Raw genomic sequence first — 22,915 nt, 5'->3', positions numbered from 1 at the left:
TTATTTCCGGCTGAGATCATTCCTTCGGGCATGTGCAGTACAAAAATGCGGATCCTTCAGCCAAAAAAACGTTACAAGCTCGGTCCGGGCATGTTGGCGGAAGCAAAAAAAATTGGCGGATCCGACGGATGGCCATCCGTCAAGATCCGCCAGTAATGCAAGTCAATAGGAAAAAAAACGGATCCGCCAAACAAAATAGCGGATCCGTTTTTTTAGGAAAACGGCGGATTTGACTGATGGAAAAAAATTGAAGTGAGAAACAGGCCTTAGTCTGTTTCAGTAGGCTACACAATCATGGGCAAGACTGCTGACTTGACATGTCCAGAAGGCAGTCATTGACACACTCCACAAGGAGGGTAAAAAAGGTCATTGATAAAGAAGCTGGCTGTTCAGAGTGCTGTATCCAAGCATATCAATGGAAGGTTGAGTGGAAGGAAAAAGTGTGGTAAAAGGTACACAAGCAACCGGGATAACCGCAGCCTTGAAAGGATTATTAAGAAAAGGCCATTCAAAAATTTGGCAGAGATTCAAGATGAGTTGACTGCTACTGGAGTCATTGCTTCAAGAGCCACCATGTATCAAGGACATAGGCTATAAGTGTTGCATTCCTTGTGTCAAGTCACTCATGAGAAATAGACAATGCCAGAAGCGTCTTACCTGGGCCAAAGACAACAAGAACTGGACTGTTGCACAGTGGTCCAAGGTGTTGTTTTCAGATGAAAGTAAATTTTGTATTTCATTAGGAAATCAAGGTTACAAAGTCTGGAGGAAGAGTGGAGAAGCACACAATCCAAGCTGCTTGAGGTCTAGTGTGAAGTTTCCAAAGTCAGTGATGGTTTGGGGAGCCTTGTCATATGCTGGTGTTGGTACACTGTGTTTTATCAAGACCAAAGTCAGCGCAGCCATCTACCAGGAAATTCTAGAGCACTTCATGAGATGGGGGCCCTGCATACCAGGATAAGGATAGGGCCATTCATATAAGGATGATATGGGGGCCCTGCATACCAGGATAGGAAAGGGGCCATGCATACCAGGATAGGGATGAGGGCGCTCATTTCTGCCAGGATAGGGATGAGAGATCCATGCATACCAGGGTAGGGATGAGGGGGGCCATGCACACGAGGGTAGGAATGAGGGGGTCATGTGTATCAGAATGGAGATGAGGGGACCATATATACCAGGATAGGGGATATTAAGTACAGAATTGACAACATTTTTTGCTTCAATTTTTTTTCATAATTTCCTTCCCTAAAACCTAGGTGCGTCTTATGGTCCAGTGCGTCTTATAGTCCCAAAAATACGGTAAACTGGCATCTGTCAATTGCTTGTTCTATGTTAATTAATTTTATTCCTCTAAAATGACAATCTTTTGGGAGACAGAAACCAGATCTCCAGACATTCAGAATGGTCACTCTACACCTGTCAGAACTCACTGCAATGTAGCTGTTCCCAAAGCTTGCAATTGAAATAACTCGGTAGACAGACATTTTCTTTAAAAAGCAATACTTTTAGCATTTATCATAAAATTTACATGAGGTGGTATAAATTGCAATTACACATCCACCATATTCACCATTGTGATCAAGACACATAAGATCCGTGTAGATGATACTCTTCTCTCAGCCAAGCCAACAATATGAAGAGCAGAGACACTGCTTGACACTGAACGAATCCGAACCTGTGGCAACATTTTGAGGATAATCCCCTTTTTCAAGCACATAATTCTACTCCTTTTCCTGCCTTTTTAAAGGATACACCTCATGACAACCTCCACCAATATCTCTTAAAACTAATATAAGAACAGGTATGATCATTACAATCAAAATTGCTGTACTTATTAAGATAAAAGCAAATCTGCATGTTAATTAGTATATCCTTCTAGGTATATTACCGTACTAATTTAATGCAAACTCTTTTTACTACAAGTATGCATGATGACATAGATGCAGAAAAATGCATCAATAATGCGCACTGCAAAAAAATGAACATCTGCAAGCTAATAAATACATTATAAAGAAACCTCCCTCGTTAGAATAAATGGGACATGAATCATAATCCTATTTGATATTCTCATATTATACATATGCATGCAATATATTTATTTTTATTTTTAAAAAAAATGCTGACACTACAGGAGTCCCTGGCTGATCTGTGAATGAACTAATAACCGTGGGAAAAAAGTAAGAAACTTTCCCACGGTAATTAGATAATCTACAGGCAGCCATTGAGGCTGCGTAGAGCTGAATCAATTCATTTTGTAGTAGATTACAGTGAGGCTGGTCGCATTAGCACCGGTCCTCATTGTAAACTATTTAACCCCTTCTGATGGATTGCAGCGTGGGACATGACTGAACAGCGGAGAGGTAAGGATATTGGTGATTTTTTATGTTATTTTTGCTGCAGGTCATGGTTTTATTCTGTATTACCAGACTAATAAAAATTAGTCAAAAACTTGGTGTATTTATTTCATTAAAAGACTTTTTAATTAATGTCTGTGTGTGGTTTTTAACCCTTTCTTAGTATAGGGTTAATAATGGATCAGTGTCTTATTGACACCTCTCCATTATTAATCGGTTTAATGTCACCTTACGATCGAATGGTGACATTAACCCTTTGTTATATTAACCCACTCGCCACCGCTACAGGGCAATATATAGATGCGCCATTTCTGGGGTGTCTGGGGGCAGATTTTTGTAGCCAGGGGGGGGCAAAAACAATGGTCTCTCTCATGGCTATTAAAATCTGCCCTCACTCACCTGCTTTACCTCTCTGGTTGACAAATTACAGCGGGAGCCCACGCATTTTTTTACAACGAATTAACCCCTTAAATTAACACCTACACCTCCCAAATTTTGCACACAAACCCTTATCTAATTATTAGTCAGGGACATATAAAAAAAACATGAAATGAAATGGTTTACTTTATGTAAACCATGTGTCTTTTCATGTCTGGTTGGGGAATGATTTGACAGAAGCCAGCAATTGAATTAGCGGCTATTCTGCTATGAAGAACTCTGTGAAATATAAATATATAAATATATATGTGTCTCAACATGTGTATATATATATATATATATATATATATATATATACACACATATATGTATTCTATGTGTCTAGATCTATTCTTTTGTTTCTTTATTAAACATGTCAGTGTGATTTTACTGTATAGCGCACTGAATTGCCGGCTTTTCTAAAAGACACCGGGTGCGTATTTCTCGCAAGTCACATGTGTGGTCCGTGTGTAATGCGTATTTTTAGCGCACCCATAGACTTGCATTGGCGTACTACGGTCGTAATACGCTGACAATCGCAGCATGCTGCGATTGGCACGGACCGTAGAAAATACGCGAGAAAAATATGGCTGATGGGAGCTACCCCATAGAGAATCATTGGTCCGTGTGCAATGCGTTTTTTTATCGCCTCTCACTCGTCCGTATTCCTCTCTAGTGTGACGTCGGCCTTAGATATATTACAGGTAATAAACCCTATATTGAAATCTTTGTGCCCAAAGTTGGATGGGATATGTAGTTCCAGGGTCGGACTGGGACTGAAATTCAGTCTTGTAACTTCTGTAATCTTGGTCTCTAGATAGTCTAAGTACAGGTCAGCAGCATACAATCAAAACGTTTAGTGTTGCGGAGCTGCATAGCCAAAAGCCACTGAATTATGGCCAATTTAGATGAGCCAATAATCATGAAATGTGGGATTATAAGAGTGCGTCTTCCTGACTATTGGCTCGTTTAAATAGGTCAGTAATCACCTGATGTAAGAGCAAAATGATTATTAGTCATGTGAGACAATTTTTAGCCAGCTCAAAAATCAAGGTTCTTGGTAGCACATTGCTCCGGGTAAACAGGACATGCGCTCCTGAGAACAGGACAACCTAAGTGCACAGAACATATTGCCAGTCACTGTGTGCACAGAGAAGTGCGTCCTCCTGTGTGAATAGGCCGTATAGGACACTGACTGACGTGTACAGTATATGGCTGGTTGGTGGTCATGTACATGCTATAGCACAGTAATCACAGTAAAGTCTCATTCAGACGTCCATTTCTCACGTACATGTTCTATCTGTGGCTTTCATTATTTCTTTTCCATTATAGTCTATGGTGCTGCTCACTGGCTCATGTTTTTGCAGACTGTGTCTCCCCAAATAGAAATCAGAGACATTTTCGTTTTATATTGCTGTCACAGACAAAATCCCCTACACAAGTCTATGAACCTGTGCCAATCACAGACCCCACATAGATAGCACCAGTGTACACTCTGCGTTGATTAACATTGTAGGAGAAGCTTTTAATTAATTTAATTTTTCATACGTGAAAATCACTAAAGTACCAGTCTGGGGGTAGCACACATCATCGGCCCATGTGTAGAGACTCATTAACCAGTTTATTGCTGCCTTGCCTTCCTTATAGAAGCAGCAGAGGTAACTTTTAAGAAACAAGACTGGAGAGATCGTTTTCATGTTGGGATGCATGTATTTTGTGGCTGCAGAACCAAGGTAAGGCTGGGTTCATATTGCGTTTGTGGGCAGCGTTTAACGCATCCGTTACATAGTGGCATTAACGCTATGTAACGGATGCGTTAACGCACCCATAGAGTGCAATAGATGAGCGCATCGCCAACGCATGTCATAATCGGCATGCGTTCGCGATGTGCCATCATTCTGTGACAGACCCTCGAACGCGGGCTGCAGCGTTCGGGGGTTCGTCACCGCTAGCACAGACAGGGAAGCTGCGCTAGCGTGATCGCTAAACGCAATCACAATATGACAGCATCGTTAATGCAGTCCGTCAACGCTATGCATTGAATGGACTGCATTAACGCAATGTGAACCTAGCCTAAGGTTATGTGCACACATCTTTTTCAGGCAAATTGAAAAAGCACCACAAACCTGCCGCTAAACATGAACTTAGTGCACAGCAATGTAAAACCACATTGCTGTACCTGCTCCATCTGTTACTTCTTTTAACTGCTTCAGTGCTTGGAAACTGAGGCCATTAAAAGAAGTAGCAAATTCTGTCACTTGCAACTATAAGGCTATGTGCACACGTCCGGAATTCCTGCGTATTTTATGCGTCTTTGCCGCTTTTTTTCACCGCGAAAACTCGGCGTAAATGGTGCGAAAATGCATAAAATAAGCAAGCCATTTTACCCAATGGCATTCTGCACATGCTGTGCTAATGCTGCGTATTTTTCCGCTGCAAAATTGCATTGCGGAAAAATTCGCAGCATGCTCATTCTTTGTGTGGAATCGCAGTAATTCCACACACATAGGAATGCATTGTTCCGCTTACTTTCTGTATGTGGCTATGCCCACTATGCACAAAGTAAGTGGAAAATGTGCGGATGGTACCCACGGTCTGGAGGAGAGCAGACTCACCTCCAGGCCCTGGTTACCATATCCCTGTAAAAAAAGAATTAAAATAAAAAATTGTGATATTCTCACCTTCCGGCGTCCCACGCAGCGTCCCCAGGCCTCAGCGATGCTCCCGGCAAGTCCCGTTCCCAGCAATGCCTTGCGACAATGACCTTTGATGACGTAGCGGTCTCGCAAGAGGCCTGGGGACGCTGCAGGGGATGCGGGAAGGTGAGAAAAATATTATTTTTTTATTTTTTTTTACTATTTTTAACATTATATCTTTTTACTATTGATGCCGCATAGGCAGCCTCAATAGTAAAAAGTTGGTCACACTCGTCAAACACTATGTTTGACGAGTGTGACCAACCTGTCAATCAGCTAATTACGCTTACAAAACGCTAGTTAAAACGTGGGAAATACGCGGGAATTACGCATGCAGAATTCTAGCGTATTTCCCACGGCAGGGAGTTGCGGAATTGCCATGGAAATTTCCGCTGCAATTCCGCAACGTGTGCACATAGCCTAATAGAAACTATTGAGAAAAGACGCCGGTGGCACAAAAAAACATGGCGCCTTCAGGTAAAAGACTTGAGACACTTTCCTGAAGCAGCTCTGCCCCCTGATATAAAACTGTGTGCACATACCCTAGATACAAACACTAGGCTACAGCACCCTGCAAATGCTGAATACAAGAATCATTCTAAGGCCAGGGTCACACTAGCGTGTGTGATGTGAGAAACTCGTACGAGTCTCTCGCAGCAACACCCTGCACTGCCATCAGCAATCGGAACTGGAGTGTGCGGCTACATGTATTTCTATGGGCTAATGCAGATGGCCATATATATTCTCCCATCTGAAAGAATTGGCCAAATATACTGTACAACTGACACTTGGATCAAGCTCTGACCAGAGTGTCAGCACAGTGTGGTCCGATTGTCTAGGATGAGAGAATCAGAGAACACTGAGGAAAAGATGGATAACAAAATATTCTCCATTGTGTCATCAAAAACGTCGAAAACACTGCAAAAATGCATAAAATAAGCAAGCCATTGTATTCAATGGCATTCCGCACATGCTGTGCTAATGCTGCGTATTTTTCCATGGCAAAATTGCGAGGAAAAATACGCAGCAGGCTCATTCTTTTTGTAAAAAATGTGAGGATGGTACCCAAGATCTGGAGGAGAGGAGACTCTCCTCCAGGCCCTGGGTACCATATCCCTGGTAAAAAAAAGAATTAAAATAAAAATTTGTGATATTCTCACCTTCCGGCGTTCCACGCAGCGTCGCCAGGCCTCAGCGATGCTCCCGTTCCCGGTGATGCCTTGCGCGACAATGACCTGTGATGACGTAGCAGTCTCGTGAGACCGATTTCATCAGAGGTCACTGTCGCAAGGCATCACTGGGAACAGGAGCATCGCTGAGGCCTGGAGACGCTGCGTGGGACGCCAGAAGGTGGGAATATCACAACTTTTTTTTTTTTTTCCACGCAGCGTCGCCAGGCCTCAGCGATGCTCCCGTTCCCGGTGATGCCTTGCGCGACAATGACCTGTGATGACGTAGCAGTCTCGTGAGACCGATTTCATCAGAGGTCACTGTCGCAAGGCATCACTGGGAACGGGAGCATCGCTGAGGCCTGGGGATGCTGCGTGGGACGCCAGAAGGTGGGAATATCACAACTTTTTATTTTTTTTTATTATTTTTAACGTTATATCTTTTTACTACTGATGCTGCATAGGCGGCCTCAATAGTGAAAAGTTGGTCACACTTGTAAAACACTATGTTTGACGAGTGTGACCAACCTGTCAATCAGCATGCAAATTTTTCACGTATTTCCCGAGGCAGGGAGTTGCGGAATTGCCGCGGAAAATGCCACAAAATATCCGCACGTGTGCACATAGCCTTACAGTACGTGTGTGTATACACATATACAGTACATATACAGACACATAAGGTGCATATACTGTATATACATACACATATACACGGTACACAGTTTACAGACAGTACACATATATAATGTATATGCATACGCACAAACTACAGACACATGACTTGCACATATGCACACATCACACATTGAGCACACACACATATATACTCACTCCTTTCTGCAGACAGCTGGATTTCTTTATGTGCCGTCCCTTCCTAGGAGCAGGGGATTTCCGCTCTGTCACTAGTGGCTGCACACAGGCCTGAGGGTATGTGCACACGGTGCGGATCCTGCTGCGGTTCCATAGCGTTTCTGCACCTGCGGGTCCGCAGCAGATTCTGCTGCGTTGTACAGTACCTTTATTTCCTATGGAAATTAAAAAAAGCTGTGCATATGCTGCGTTTTTTTCCGCGCGGTTTACAAACCGCAGCATGTCAATTGTTTGGTGCAGAAACGCTGCAGTTTTACACCTCATCCATTATGAGGTGTAAAACCGCAGGCAAAATCGCAGCTAAACCGCAGGACTTTTGTCCTGCGGATTTACCTGCGGTTTTCTCTACAAAATCCGCACACCCAAAAAACTACGTGTGCACATAGCCTGACCCTCCTGTCCTGCTCTCGGCCCTGCATCCTCCAGCACTGATCCACAGAGGAGGGAACGCTGCAGCTGCCATTGGAGGAGCTCAGTGCTAGGATCTTCCATTGGCTTTCTCGCCTCACAGCACTGGCCCCGCCCACCTCCTCTAATTGGTTTCTGTAGCTCCCCTGCTTGATTTCATTGGCTGGTGCTGCAGACAGCAGCTGTGCTGGAGATGTGGATCTGGCGAGGCCTCCTAGAGAGGTATGTAAATTATCCCCGCCAGCCATGAGCAGGCGCTGAGAGATGGTCCGGAGATAAATACCTCCCTGCCCCTCTCCACCTTGCCTCCGCCCTTCCTCCTGACTTGCTTACTTCTGTCCCTCTGCTACTGCTCACATGAAAAGAGCAGTTGAGACTGTGCCTCCTTCTCCTGCTCCGTCCTGTGCGGCTCATGTCCTATCACCACATGAATGGTGCTAATGCAGAGGGAGTGGCCCACAGTAGTGGGCGGCCCCTCTGGTAAATGCCAGAACTGCCCGATGGTCAGTCCGGCCCTGTACAGTACTTCCCATTAGGCTGTGTGCACACACAGCGCTTTTTTTAGCAGATTTGCCAAAATATCTGCTAAAAATAAGCTTCCCATTCATTTCTATGCATTTTGCACTTTTTGTGCATATTGATGCGTTTTTTACTGTGAAAAAACCACTACGCAGCATGCTCATTAATTTTGCAGATTTTTCCGCATTTCTGGCTATTTCTATGTGTCAGGAACCGCGTGGAAAAAAATGCATAAAAACTGCGCGTTTTTTGAGCAAAAAACGCACAGAAAAAAATGCGCGGTTTCTGGGAAGGGAGTCCGGTTTTTAAGCAGAAATTTTCTGCTACGTGTGCACATAGCCTTAATAACTGAATTGGAGGATCTCCAAAAAGTTGCTACAGTTGCGGATTCCTTCATTGTCAAGCAGCGTCTCTGCTGTTCATATTGTCGGCTCAGCTGAGCGAAGAGGATCAGCTACACCAAACTTGTGCCTTGATCACAATGGTGAATTTGGTGGATGAGTAATTGCATTTTTACTTACCCCATGTAAATTCTATGATAAATGATAAAAGAAGATGTCTGTATACCGTGTTAGCTGAATTGCATAACCTTTTGGTAAAAATTACCAAGATGGTGTGTTTTGGCCATGATAACCTAATCTTTGTATCTATGAGGGTTTTATTTTCTGATTTCATATTTTTTTATTCTATTTTCTTAACACAATTATAGGGGTAGTCATTTTACCTGAGCTTCTGTAAACAACATTTAAAGATATGCTTTACAGCAGCCACATGGGTCATAGAGACAATAGTCTTAAGATGTGTATTGACTTCTATGAGTGTTTTCTAGTCATGCTCTGTGGTCTGCGCAGAGGTCATTGTGCGGAGAGTCCAAGAAGAAGGTGAGCTAGGACCATAACCTTTTGTGAATGATTGATCTTGTGTTATCTATATAAAAGCCAAACCCTTAGGCCGGGGTTAGACTTGCGTGAAACTTGCATGAGTCTTGCATATCAATACCCGGCACTGCCGCCGGCCCTCGGATCAGAGCGTTCAGCTGCATATATTTCTATACAGCTGAACATTCCAGTCCCGACTGCCGGCGGCAGTGCGGGGTATTGACGTGCGAACTTCTCGCAAGTCTGACCCTGGTCTTAATCGAAGTCCTGCCGGTAATAATTCTAAGATCATCGATGAGAAATGATCGCAACAGGAAAGGAAGTGTCAGCCTGCTTTAAGTTTTAATGGGAAGTGTGAAAACTGCAATATTTCTGGATTTACATTTTATAGAATGACAAATGGAAATTAAATCACCAATCAATTAAAACATCAACAATTATGTTTAAAAACTGTTCAACGTATAAACTCGATTTAAAAAAAATAGCTCATTGTTTGACAGTACACTCCTGAAAACCTCTATTATGGTCGTAGTTAAAAACTACTGAATTTATGTTTTTGAAAATCTGAGAATTATTTAGCTCATGAAATCATATTCCCCCATTCATTTACAGGCAGGTTATCACTACTGCATTATGCAAAGACGGCTATAAACACTTTACAAGTGATACAATTGTTAGACGGCAGATTGGACAGATTCCAGACAGATATTCAATGAAGTATAAGATGTATGGGAGAAGGAAACAGTCTCCCACTCACAATCCTGTAAAGTTTATAATTTTTTTTCCACATTTATTATTCGTTAATTAACTTAGTTTCTATTTTTACTTTTGTTTTGTACAATACCAAGTGTTAATTGACTGTACTTGGCAGTTTATTAAAAAAAAATCTGTAAAATTGAAATGTTTTGACCTCAAATTTGGTAAAGTGTAAAAATAAAATATCTAAAAAAAAGGTTAAATGTAAATTAGGCATGACTGACAGCTAGTTATTGAAATAATTTATCATCTGTATTGTACATAAGTATGAGCCTTAACTTTTAGATTTTTCTGTTGCCATAGCGGTATGAGGGCTTGTAATATATACTGCAATACCACAGTATATCGGACAAAACCACAGTTTCCTATGAAGCCCAGTGTCGGCTATTATTCACAAGAGTACTGTCATGGTAGACATGGGGGCCTTCAGCTGGCTTCTGGCTGTCATGGCAACCTATTGGCATCTCGGAGGGCAAAAGACATGTGGAAAGATGCGCCCCTGGACACTGTGCTTTACATGCCACAATCACAGATTCACAAATGCAATTAAGGGGCAAACAGTGGACTGAGCTAAATCAAGACTCACATACAGTGCTGGGCATATTAATTGGGACAAAGGTTTTTTTTAAGTAAAATTGTAAGTTGGTTACCAGTCAGTGATTCAAACCAGTTTTCAGTGCTTTGAACAGGTGTGAGTGCCTGTTCAAAGCAGTTACATTGGTAAGAATCACTGACTGGTAACCAACTTACGATTTTACTTAAAAAAATGCTTTGTCCCAATTGATTTGCACAGCACTGTATGTCAGAAGATGGGTATGATACAGGCTCAGCTCCTACAAGGGGACCCAATATTATGTTGGGAAGGACTCTACATAAATATTATCTTATACGTTTCTATAGACCTACATCTAATTTTATAATTGCTACAATATGAATGAAATATAAAAGTGTGCAACTTTTCAAATAATCTTGCTTAACCTCTCTCTCTCTGAGACAGATTTTGTTTTTGCACTTATGTTTTTCCTCTCATTTCTTCAAGAGCCATACCTTTTGTGCTCATCTTTAACATAGCTATAAAAGGGCTAATTTTTTGCAGGATAAGATGTGGAATGAAGTATTTCATTCATTTTACCAGACAATGTACAGAAAACTGGTTAAAAAAAAAATCAAACTTAGGAGAAATAGTGAAAAAAATGCAATTTCATTACTCATAGTTTTTTTTTATATATTTTACTGGTTTTGAATAACTTCAGTACTTTGCGGAAAAAAAATTGCAATCCATATCTTCTTTGCTTTTTTATCGACAGAGCTTTATGAGCACTTTTTGGAGGGGGAAGCTATAGTTTTAAATGTACCTTTTGGGGGTATGTGCAATTTTTTGATAACTTTTTATTGCAGTTCTCTGGGGAAGTCGGTGCCTGAAAAATGAAAATAGGGGCAATTTTTACATTTTTTTAGGCTGGACATTAATGAATGTGATGCTTTTATAGTTCTTTTATAAAGATTGATAAGCTTAGTTTTTTAATTATATTAACTTTTTAAACTAAATATTCCATATTGTTTTAAGGCCCCATCACAATAAGCAATATCGCTAGCAATATCGCTAAAGCGTCACCGCTGGTTATCGCTGATCGCGCAAGAACGTCCTGGGCCATTTCTCGTCGGCCGCTTCCTGCTGGGCTTCCCGCTGGCGCCAATGAGCGATGCGTGGAAGCGGGCGGGAGGACGTCTTCATCGCCGCATCTGACAGGTAAGTAACGACCGCTGCTGCGTCGCTACATCGCTAGTGAGATCTGCCTGTTTGGCAGCTCACTAGCGACCACTTAGCGATGCACCAGCGATCCTGACCGGGTCGTATCATTGTCGGGATCGCTGGTGCATCGCTTAGTGTGACGGAGCCTTTAGTCCACCTAGTGGATGGATTGAACCTGTGATTACTTTATCACTTGTGAAATCATTGATCTTCATAGGAGCACTAAGATGGTAGTAATGGGGGCTTTCAGGTGGCACCCAACTGTCCTGGTAACCCATCAGCATTCCTCAATTGTAGCATGGGAGGGCGATGAGCACCTAATCTGATCTTGCATCACAAGAACAAACCACTTAATCCACTGCTGGAGATTTACAGTGGTATCTAAGTGGTTAAACAGCAGCGAATGAAGTTGGCATATAAGGCCGGGGTCTCACTAACCGGCGCAAAATACGGTCCGTAGTTTACAGGCGTAATACGGATGAATGACCCCTAAATAGTGCTCCGTAGGTCATCCGTAAGCAAGGTGTGGTTGCGTATTTTGCGCATGTCTGCATCCGTATGTAATCTGTATGGCATCCGTATGCAATCCGTATGGCGAGATTTTCTCGCCGCCTTGCAAAATGGACATATAATGGAGCCCTATGACAGGGTTTATAACAGAAACGAAATAATAGATATAGACACATAGAATGCATATATATATATACCCACAAGTCGTTGAGATAAACATATATAAATATATATATTTATATTTCACAGAGTTCTTCATTGCAGAATAGCCGCTAATTAAATTGCTGGCTTCTATCAAATCCTTCCCCAACCCGACATGAAATGACACATGGTTTACATTCAGTAAACCATTTCATTTCATGTTTTTTTTATCTGTCCTTGACTAATAATTAGATGCGGGTTTGTGTGCAAAATTTGGGAGTTGTAGTTGTTATTTAAAGGGGTTAATTCCTTTATAAAAAATGCGTGGGATTCCCATTGCCCTGTAGCGGTGGCGAATGGGTTAATCTAACAAAGGGTTAATGGCACCTTACAATGGAATGGTGACATTAACCCTTTGTTAGATTAACCCACTCGCCACCAATATAGGGCAAAGGGAAGCCCACGCATTTTTTAACAACGAATTAACCCCATAAAATAACAACTACAACTCCCAAATTTTGCACACAAACCAGCATCTAATTATTAGTCAAGGACATATAAAAAAACATGAAATGAAATGGTTTACTGAATGTAAACCATGTGTCATTTCATGTCGGGTTGGGGAAGGATTTGATAGAAGCCGGCAATTTAATTAACGGCTATTCTGCTATGAAAAACTCTGTGAAATATAAATATATATATGTTTGTCACAATGACATGTATGTATATATATATATATATATATATATATATATATATATATATATATAATGTGTCTATATCTATTCTTTCTTTATTAAACCTGTCAGTGTGAGTTTACTGTATAGCGCACTGAATTGCCGGCTTTTCTAAAAGACACCGGGTGCGTATTTCTCGCAAGTCACATGTGTGGTCCATGTGTAATCCGTATTTTTTGCGCACCCATAGACTTGCATTGGCGTATTACGGGCGTAGTACGCTGACAATCGCAGCATGCTGCGATTGGCATGGACCGTAGAATACGCCCGAGAAATATACGGCTGTTGGGAGCAAACCCATAGAGAATCATTTGTCCATGTGTAATGCGTGCTTTTAGCGTCTGTCACTCGTCCGTATTCCTCGCTAGTGTGACCCCGGCCTTAGTCTGCATTATGCCAAATAATTTTACCCCTTCTTAACACCTTTTGCTCCCAAGGGTGGCTTGCACGTTCATGACCGGTCCAATTTTTACAATTCTGACCACTGTATATTTATGAGGTAATAACTCTGGAACGCTTCCTTGTATCTTGGTAATTCTGACATTGTTTTCTCGTGACATATTGTACTTCATGTTAGTGGTAAAATTTCATTGATATAACTTGCGTTTATGTGTGAAAGAAATGGAAATTTGGCAAAAATTTTGAAAATTTTGCAATTTTCCAAATTTGAATTTTTATGCTCTTAAATCACAGAGATATGGCACACTTACTTACTTAATAAGTAACATTTCCCACATATTTACTTTACATCAGCACAATTTTGGAACCAAATTTTTTTTGTTAGGAAGTTATAAGGGTTAAAAGTTGACCAGCGATTTCTCATTTTTACAACACCATTTTATTTTTAGGGTCCACATCACATTTGAAGTCACTTTTAGGGGTCTATATGATAGAAAATACCCAAAAGTGACACCATTCTAAAAACTACACCCCTCAAGGTGCTCAAAACCACATTTAAGAACGCTATTAACCCTTCAGGTGCTTCACAGGAATTTTTTGATTGTTTAAAAAAAATGAACGCAACTTTTTTTCACAAAAAAAAATTACTTCAGGTCCAAATTTTTTTTATTTTACCAAGGGTAACAGGAGAAATTGGACTGCAAAAGTTATTGTGCAATTTGTCCTGAGTACGCTGATACCTGATATGTGGGGGGGAACCACTGTTTCGGCATATGGCAGAGCTCGGAAGGGAACAAGCGCCGTTTGACTTTTTCAGCGCAAAATTGGCTGGAATTGAGATTGGGTGCCATGACACATTTGGAGAGCCCCTGATGTGCCTAAACAGTGGAAACTCCCCACAAGTGACCCCATTTTGGAAACTAGACCCCCCAAGGAACTTATCTAGATGTGTGGTAAGAACTTTGAACCCCCAAGGGCTTCACAGAAGTTTATAACGTACAGCCGTACTATTAAAGAATCATATATTTTCCACAAAAATGATCTTTTCACCCCCAATTTTTATCTTCCCAAGGGAAACAGGACCCCAAAAGTTATTGTGCAATTTGTCCTGAGTACGCTGATACCCCATATGTGGGAGTAAACCACTATTTGGGCGCATGGCAGAGCTTGGAAGGGAAGCAGCGCCATTTGACTTTTTTGGCTGAAATTGAGATCGGACACCATGTTGCACTTGGAGAGCCCCTGATGTGCCTAAGGCCTGTTTCACACTTCAGTTGTTTGACATCAGTCAAAATCCGCCGTTTTGCAAAAAAAAATGGATCCGCCATTTTTTTTGGCCGATCCGCTGTTTTTTTTCCCATTGACTTGCATTAGCAGCGGATTTTGACGGTTGGTCATCCGTTTTTTGACGGATCCGTCATAATTTTGGCTTCTGCTGTCTGGAGTGGACAGGCAATGAGACGGTTTTTGTGTGCGTTAAAATAACGGATAGCAACAGATCCGTCGCTGTCCGCCATGCGTTATAATGGACGCCTATGGGCGACGGATCCGTTTCCTCCCGTTAATTGACGGAATCCTCCAACGGTTCCGCCTTTTTACACTGAGCATGCCCGGAAGAATTTCCTTTCATGAAATTTAACCCCAAACCCCGTTCTGACAGCAAAATATATCTCTCTCTCTCTTTCCTATTGCTTTAAATTTCAGTCATTGGTGGCTGAAACGGATCTGTCAAAAAGTGGATCAGGTGCATCCATTTGCTGTCAAACGGAAACGGATCCGTTTTTTTAATCCTTGGCGGATTTCAACTGACGTAAAAAAAACTGAAGTGTGAAACAGGCCTAAGCAGTGGAAACCCCCCTACAAATGACACCATTTTGGAAACTAGACCCCCCAAGGAACTTATCTAGATGTGTGGTGAGAACTTTGAACCCCCATGGGCTTCACATAAGGTTATAACGTACAGCCGGAAAATTAAAAAATCATATTTTTTTCCACAAAAATGATCTTTTCACCCCAATTTTTATTTTCCCAAGAGAAACAGGACACCAAAAGTTATTGTACAATTTGCCCTGAGTATGCTGATACCCCACATGTGGGGGTAAACCACTATTTGGGCGCATGGCAGAGCTCAGAAGGAAAGCAGCGCCATTTGACTTTTTTTGGCTGGACTTGAGATCGGATACCATGTTGCATTTGGATAGCCTCTTTTGTGCCTAAATAGTGGAAACCACCCACAAATGAAACCATTTTGGAAACTAGACCCCCCAAGGAACTTATCTAGATGTGTGGTGAGCACTTTGAACCCCCAATACTTCATAGAACTTTATAACGCCCAGGCGTGAAAATAAAAAATCATATTTTTTCCACAAACATAACCTTTTAGTCCCAATTTTTTATTTTCCCAAGGGTAACGGGATAAATTGGACCCCAAAAGTTGTTGTCCAATTTGTCCTGAGTACGCTGACACACCATATATGGGAGAAAACTACTGTATGGGCACATGTCGGGGCTCAGAAGAAAAGTAGTGACGTTTTGGAATGCAAACTTTGATGGAATGGTCTGCGGGTGTCATGTCGCATTTGGAGAGTCCCTGATGTACCTAAACAGTGGAAACCCCACACAAGTGACCCCATTTTGGAAACTAGACCCCCTAAGGAACTTATCTAGATGTGTGGTGAGCACTTTGAACCCTCAAGTGCTTCACAGAACTTTATAACGTAGAGCCATACAAATAAAAAAATATATATTTTTTTCCACAAAAATGATATTTTTGCCCCTAATTTTTTATTTTCCCAAGGGTAACAGGAGAAATTGGACCCCAAAAGTTGTCCAATTTGTCCTGAGTACGCTGGTACCCCATATGTAGGGGTAAACCACTGTTTGGGTGCATGGCAGAACTTGGAAGGGAAGGAGCACTGTTTGACTTTTTCAGGGGAGAATTGGCTGGAATTGAGATCAGACGCCATGTTGTGTTTGGAGAGCCCCTGATGTGCCCAAACAGTGGAAACCCCCAATTCTAATTCCAACCCTAACCCCAACACACCCCTAACCCTAATCTCAGCCTTAGCCCTAATGGGAAAATGGAAATAAGTACATTTTTTTTTTATTTTATTATTTTTCCATAACGGGGTTTGATTTACTATATATGGTGGGTTTTTATGTTTGGCAGCTGTCACACGCTAAAAGACGCTTTTTATTGTAAAAATAGTTTATGCATCACCACATTTTCAGAGCTATAATTTTTCCGTATTTTGACCCACAGAGTCAAGGGAGGTCTTATTTTTTGCGGGACGAGTTGACGTTTTATTAGTACTATTTTCGAGCACATGACTTTTTTTATTGCTTTTATTCCGATTTTTGGGATGCAGAATGAAAAAAAAACAGCAATTCATGAATTTCTTTGGGGGGGTGCCTTTACACTATTCTGCATGTGGTAAAATTGATAAAGCGGTTTTATTCTTTGGGTCAGTACGGTTACAGCGATACCTCATTTATGTCTTTTTTATGTTTTGGCACTTTTATACAATAAAACCAATTTTATATAAAAAATAATTATTTTTGCATCTCTTTATTCTGCGAGTTATAACTTTTTTATTTTTTCGCTGATGGCGCTGTATGGCGGCTCATTTTTTTGCAGGACAAGATGACGTTTTCATCGGTACCATGGTTATTTATATCCGTCTTTTTGATCGTGCGTTATTGCAATTTTTGTTCGGAGTTGTGATAATAAAGCATTGTTTTTTGCTTTGTTTTTTTTTTGTTTTTTTTAAGGGGTTTACTAAAGGGGTTAACTAGTGGCACAGTTTTATAGGGCAGGCCGTTATGGACACGGCAATACTAAATATGTGTACTTTTATTGTTTTATTTTTTTTTTTATTTCCAAAAAATGAATTTATGACGGAATTTTTTTTTTTATTTACTTAGCAATTTTTTTATAAATTCTTTTACACTTTTTTTTTTCTTTATTACATTGTCCCGGGGGGGATATCACTGTCATGTGACAGATCGCTGATGTGGAAGATTAAAGAAATAGGGAGCACTACTTATATATAAAATAGAATCTAATACGTACAGGGGTGCTGCACAATGCACAGAGCGTAGCATGCAACAAAAAAGAGAAAAAGATCCATGCATATAAAGGCGCACACCCAAAAAATAGACATATATACAGTACATACAAATATGTGTATAGATATATTGAAATTTTATTGGTAGACAAAAAGACCACGATAAAATCATTTAAAAAAGGACAAAACACATCACTATAAGTCCCATGGAACAACAATATGTCAAAATACAATACCACATAGAAAACGTAATACATATGGGAAAACAGTCCCTAGAAAATAGCAGTGTATATAAACAGTATCCTAATGCATGAGTATAATGCCGACCTGGGCGTCCCCAGGAGGCTGTGAGGAAAGGAACCCTGTATAAAGCCCATAGAGTGCTATGGGAGAGAAAATGTATGTTTGGAAAGATGTCCCTAAAGCAAAGGGAGGTCTCTCTAACGTGCAGAGACAAAAGTAAACTGCAATAGAGATAACGCCAAAAGATAAATGAAGGCTCAAATAGCCAGCAAGTCACCAAACAGAGCAATCCATATCAGGGACGTCAGGACAAAAGGAGCAATGGTCCCTGGACAAAAGTGATGTGGGGAGCCCCACGTAGAATCGTAGAGTTGGAAGCCGCAGCTTCGTCAGGGGAAGTGTCAAATGATTTTATCATCGTCTTTTTGTCAGATCGCTGATCTGACAGGTTGCACAGCACTCTGTCAGATCAGCGATGTGACAGGCGCTGCTGCAGGCTTTCTCAGAGCCTGCTCTCTGCAGGCACTGAGGAAGCCTCCTCTCTGCAGGACCCTGAAGGCCCCCGCAGTCATATTGGATCTGGGGGCCTCCAGGGAGGAGGACCCTAGGAGCGACGCAGCACATCGCGCTGCTCCGGGGGTCTCAGGGAAGCACGGAGGGAGCCCTCTCCCTGCGCACTTCTCTCCTATGCCCCCGGTACACTGCGATCATGTTTGATCGCAGTGTGCCAGGGGTTAATGTGCCGGGGGCGGTCCGTGACCGCCCCTGGCACATAGTGCCGGGTGTCAGATGTGATAATCAGCTGACACCCGGCCGCGATTAGCGGCGCTCCCCCCGTGAGCGCCGCTGATCGCGTTAGACGTACTATTACGTCCTTAAGACTTGGGTCCCAGGTCACATGGACGGAATAGTATGTCTAATGTAGGAAAGGGGTTAAAGGGGTTTTACCACTAACAAAGTTAATTTACATCAAATTTTAAGCATTAGATCTTTGAATAATAATCATTTCCACAATTGGATATGGTTGAAAAAAATATTCATGTGCTGAGATAATCTTATAAATGTGCCCCTGCTGTGTACTGTGTAATGGCTGTGTCTGACCGTGCAGGAATATGGTCTGATCATACCACAGCTCCTGGGCAGGGGAGAAGCAAAAGAGTATACAGACAGGACAGCAGGGATCACAGCCGAGTCTTTCCTTGAGGTAAAAAGTTGCATAAAAACATGTAGGCAAATGTTTTGACTCACAAAAAGAATCAGCTGCAATCACATGATGTGATGTCTGTATCCTCTCTCTTGCTTTCTCACCTGCCCAGGAGCTGTGGTATAATCAGGCCATGTCCCTGCACGGTCAGACGCAGCCATTACACAGTACACAACAGGGGCACATTTTATATTTAACACATCTGTCATGTCCCACGACTTGGGAAATCATTTAATATTTGCATTGATTGTGTTGCATCATCTGTTGCTAGGCAGAAGTTTGCCTTTCCCTGTATTTTGTTCCAACTCTCTCCCTGTAGTCCTGTGATGTATGTTTGTTCCCTCCTTCATTCTCCATTTTGTGATCGTCCCTCCATGTGTATGCATCCTGTTACATGTCCTCTGAAGAATATTCCTTTTTACCTGCTGCTTTCATCATAATACAAGAATTTCAGTTAAAGCATCCCTCTTTTCCTGGAGTCTTCTTACATGAGATCGTGGCTGAGTTAAGCTGTCTGATTAATCGGTATGAACGTGAGTACAGGTGATACGGAAGAGAGGTCTATCCAGGCACCATACGTTCTACATATCCATGAGTCAGAATAGTAAAAAGGAATAACCTGCCTTCAGAGACAGTAACTCAAGGTCTGTGCTAAATCTCAGTGGAAAAGGACAGTTCCAGCCAGACCCCAGCGTGCATAGAAGCCACACACTGCAGCTGAACAGAGAGGAATATAACTCCCATCATTACACAGGACCCTGCTGCTGCTCCAGCATTAGATACAAAGTATCAACTCTGTGCAGAGTCTCTGTGTATTTCCTGTTGCTGAACAGTGGGAAGTATAACCCCCATCATCAACTCTTCCTGCCTGCAATCTAATCATGTCTGAAGCAAGGAATACAATGTCCCTACCAGACTTACAAGCACAGGAAAGAGACCCAGACTCCCATCCACCATCTAGCGAAAGGGGAAAACGTACAGTCAAACCCACATGGAAAGTCATGGAGAATTTAGAGACTGCAAAATGTAAATTATATAGTGATGTGTCTTCAGTATGGAAGAAAGTGCTGAGTCATATAGACACTGCATCAAGGCCTGCTTCTCATGAGTTACCACCAGAGGGAGTTCTAGAACAATTATGCACAGCATACCAAATGTACATGGAGAAGAGTGACCAATACATTATTCTCCTGAAGAAACTGAATCTCCCAGAGACTTTAAACGAATTACAAGGTTTCCAGCAGCTTAATTCTGAAAGAGACTGCACTGTACGTGACATTAAAGCCAGGATAGAGGCTAGAATCGCACGAACACCAGATGCATCAACTCGCTCATCCAAATCGTGTAAGCACTCAAAACGTTCATCTAGGTCAAGTTCATCAAAATATTCTACTCTTACTGAGCAGCTTATAAGAGCACGTGCTAAGTCTGAAACTACTAAGGTACAAGCTGCCTTTGCACAAAAGAGAGCAGAAATGGACGCAGCTGTTGCACAAAAGAGAGCAGAAATGGACGCAGCTGTTGCACAAAAGAGAGCAGAAATGGATGCAGCTGCTGCAGAAATGGATGCAGAAGCGGCACGCGTGAAAGCGGAAAAGGAAGCTCTAGAGAAGGAATGTGAGCATGCAACAGCCATGGCAGAATTAAAGGTACTCGAGCAGGCTGTCAGTGGGAGTCAAAGAGACAGCGTCAGTTTGTGTGAAATGGAGGCAGAAGACCCTATTGAACGCACAAGAGACTACGTGCTAAGCCAAGATGGCGAACCGCAGATCATCACTAACACTCTTGATGGTGTTGACGCTTCTCTAGAGCACCAGGATGCCGATCCACTTACAGAATCCTGCATTCAAGTTCATTATACCCTCGACAACCACACAGTGCCACATCCACATGTAGCAGAAACTATACCCACCAAACCAGTTGCTGGACTAAATGCATATGCCACTCCATACTTCCCCATGTTTCAAGGCCAAGACGTCTCCACCTCTATGTACAACACCGCTCAGCCTACAATTGTGCATCCTAAGTCAGAAAGAACAGACATGTCCGACTTCGCAAGGTACATGATTCGCCGTGAACTTACTAAAACCAGTCTCACAAGGTTCAACGACCAACCTGAAAATTACAGAGGTTGGAAAAGTGCATTTAGAACCGTAACTGGTGACCTCGGCATCATTGCTGCGGAAGAGCTGGACCTGCTGATCAGATGGTTAGGACCACAATCCACAGAGCGTGTCAAGAGACTCAGGTCTGTACATATCAGTAATCCAATGGCTGGTCTCATGGCTGCATGGGAAAGACTAGAGAGAAACTTTGGCAGTCCAGAAGCCATAGAGGATGCACTGTTCAAGCGACTACAGAGTTTTCCAAAGATATCCAGCAAGGACAGTTCAAAGTTCCTAGAGCTCAGTGACCTGCTGTTAGAGCTCCAGCTGGCCAAGGCAGACACCCACCTACCTGGCCTTAGCTACCTGGACACTGCTCGTGGAGTAAACCCCATTATCTCCAAGCTACCATACAATGTACAAGAGAAGTGAGTCTGACTGCAATAGGGTCAAAATACAAGAAAGACCATCAAGTGTCATTTCCTCCGTTCTCCTACTTCTGTGAGTTTATAAAAGACATTGCAGAGCGTAAGAACGACCCAAGCTTTTCCTACGGAGAATCCAGTGGCCCAGCTTCACCTCCCTCTAAATACGTGAGCACACGCTCGAATGACAGAAACCGCAGGAGTCCAGTTTCAGTGAAGAAGACGGATATTCTTCCCTTACCAACATCAGCCCCAGGCAAGAGCAACAATGGTGAAAAGATAGAGAACCCAAATCGTGAGTGTCCCATCCACAAGAAGTCACATCCCTTAAAAAAGTGCATCGGCTTCAGGAAGAAACCGCTCCAAGAACGCAAGGAACTTCTAAAGAAGTTCGGGGTATGCTACAGATGTTGTGCTTCTACTGAACACCTTGCTAAAGACTGTAAAATTACAATTAAGTGTATGGAGTGTGACAGTGAGGATCACGTACAAGCACTCCACCCATACCGTCCTGACTCTACACGTACTCCGTCCCCCACCACGAGCCATGGCGGGGAGGACGCAGCTCAAACTGCAAGTCATACCACAATATCTTCTTCATGCACAGAAGTCTGCGGAGAAGGTCTCTGGGACAAGTCCTGTGCGAAGATTTGCCTGGTGAACGTATATCCCAACGGTCACCCAGAGAAAGCCGCGAAGGTGTATGTCCTCTTGGATAATCAGAGCAACCGATCACTTGCAAGGTCAGAACTCTTTGATATGTTTAACTTAACGGGAAATGCTTACCCTTACACCTTAGGTACCTGCAGCGGTGTTACAGAAGTCTCTGGGAGAAGGGCCAGTGGTCTTATAGCGACATCCCTCGACAACACTGTGGAGATACCCTTACCCACACTTGTCGAGTGCAACCCGATTCCATCCAATCGAGAAGAGATCCCAACGCCAGAGGCTGCTCTTCATCACCCACATCTAAAGGGGATAGCAAACAAGATACCAGCCCTCAACAACAGCGCAGATATCCTGATTCTGCTTGGCAGAGACATTCTCCGGCTGCACAAGGTACGTCAGCAAATTAACGGACCACACGACGCACCATTTGCCCAACGCTTTGATCTAGGCTGGGTAATTATAGGCGATGTTTGCATACACAAGATGAAGAGACCTAATAATATCTCCTCTTACAAAACACACATCTTGCCAAATGGTCGCAGCACTCATTTTCAGCCATGCCCACATCATTACTGGGTGAAAGAGAAAGTGA

The 22,915-nt window shown here is 42.4% G+C and overlaps 1 protein-coding gene across 1 annotated transcript in view; it reads right to left on the bottom strand.

The window, feature by feature from the left end:
- Positions 1 to 22,915, bottom strand: part of LOC141053659 (uncharacterized) — a 71,160-nt gene that overhangs the window by 2,801 nt on the left and 45,444 nt on the right. The window lies entirely within an intron of this gene.

This window comes from Dendrobates tinctorius, unplaced genomic scaffold (genome assembly GCF_039654945.1).
Source record: "Dendrobates tinctorius isolate UK_male_01 unplaced genomic scaffold, ASM3965494v1 ptg000166l, whole genome shotgun sequence".
Classification (NCBI taxonomy): Eukaryota; Metazoa; Chordata; class Amphibia; order Anura; family Dendrobatidae; genus Dendrobates; species Dendrobates tinctorius.
This window is presented reverse-complemented; position numbering and strand designations above follow the sequence as displayed.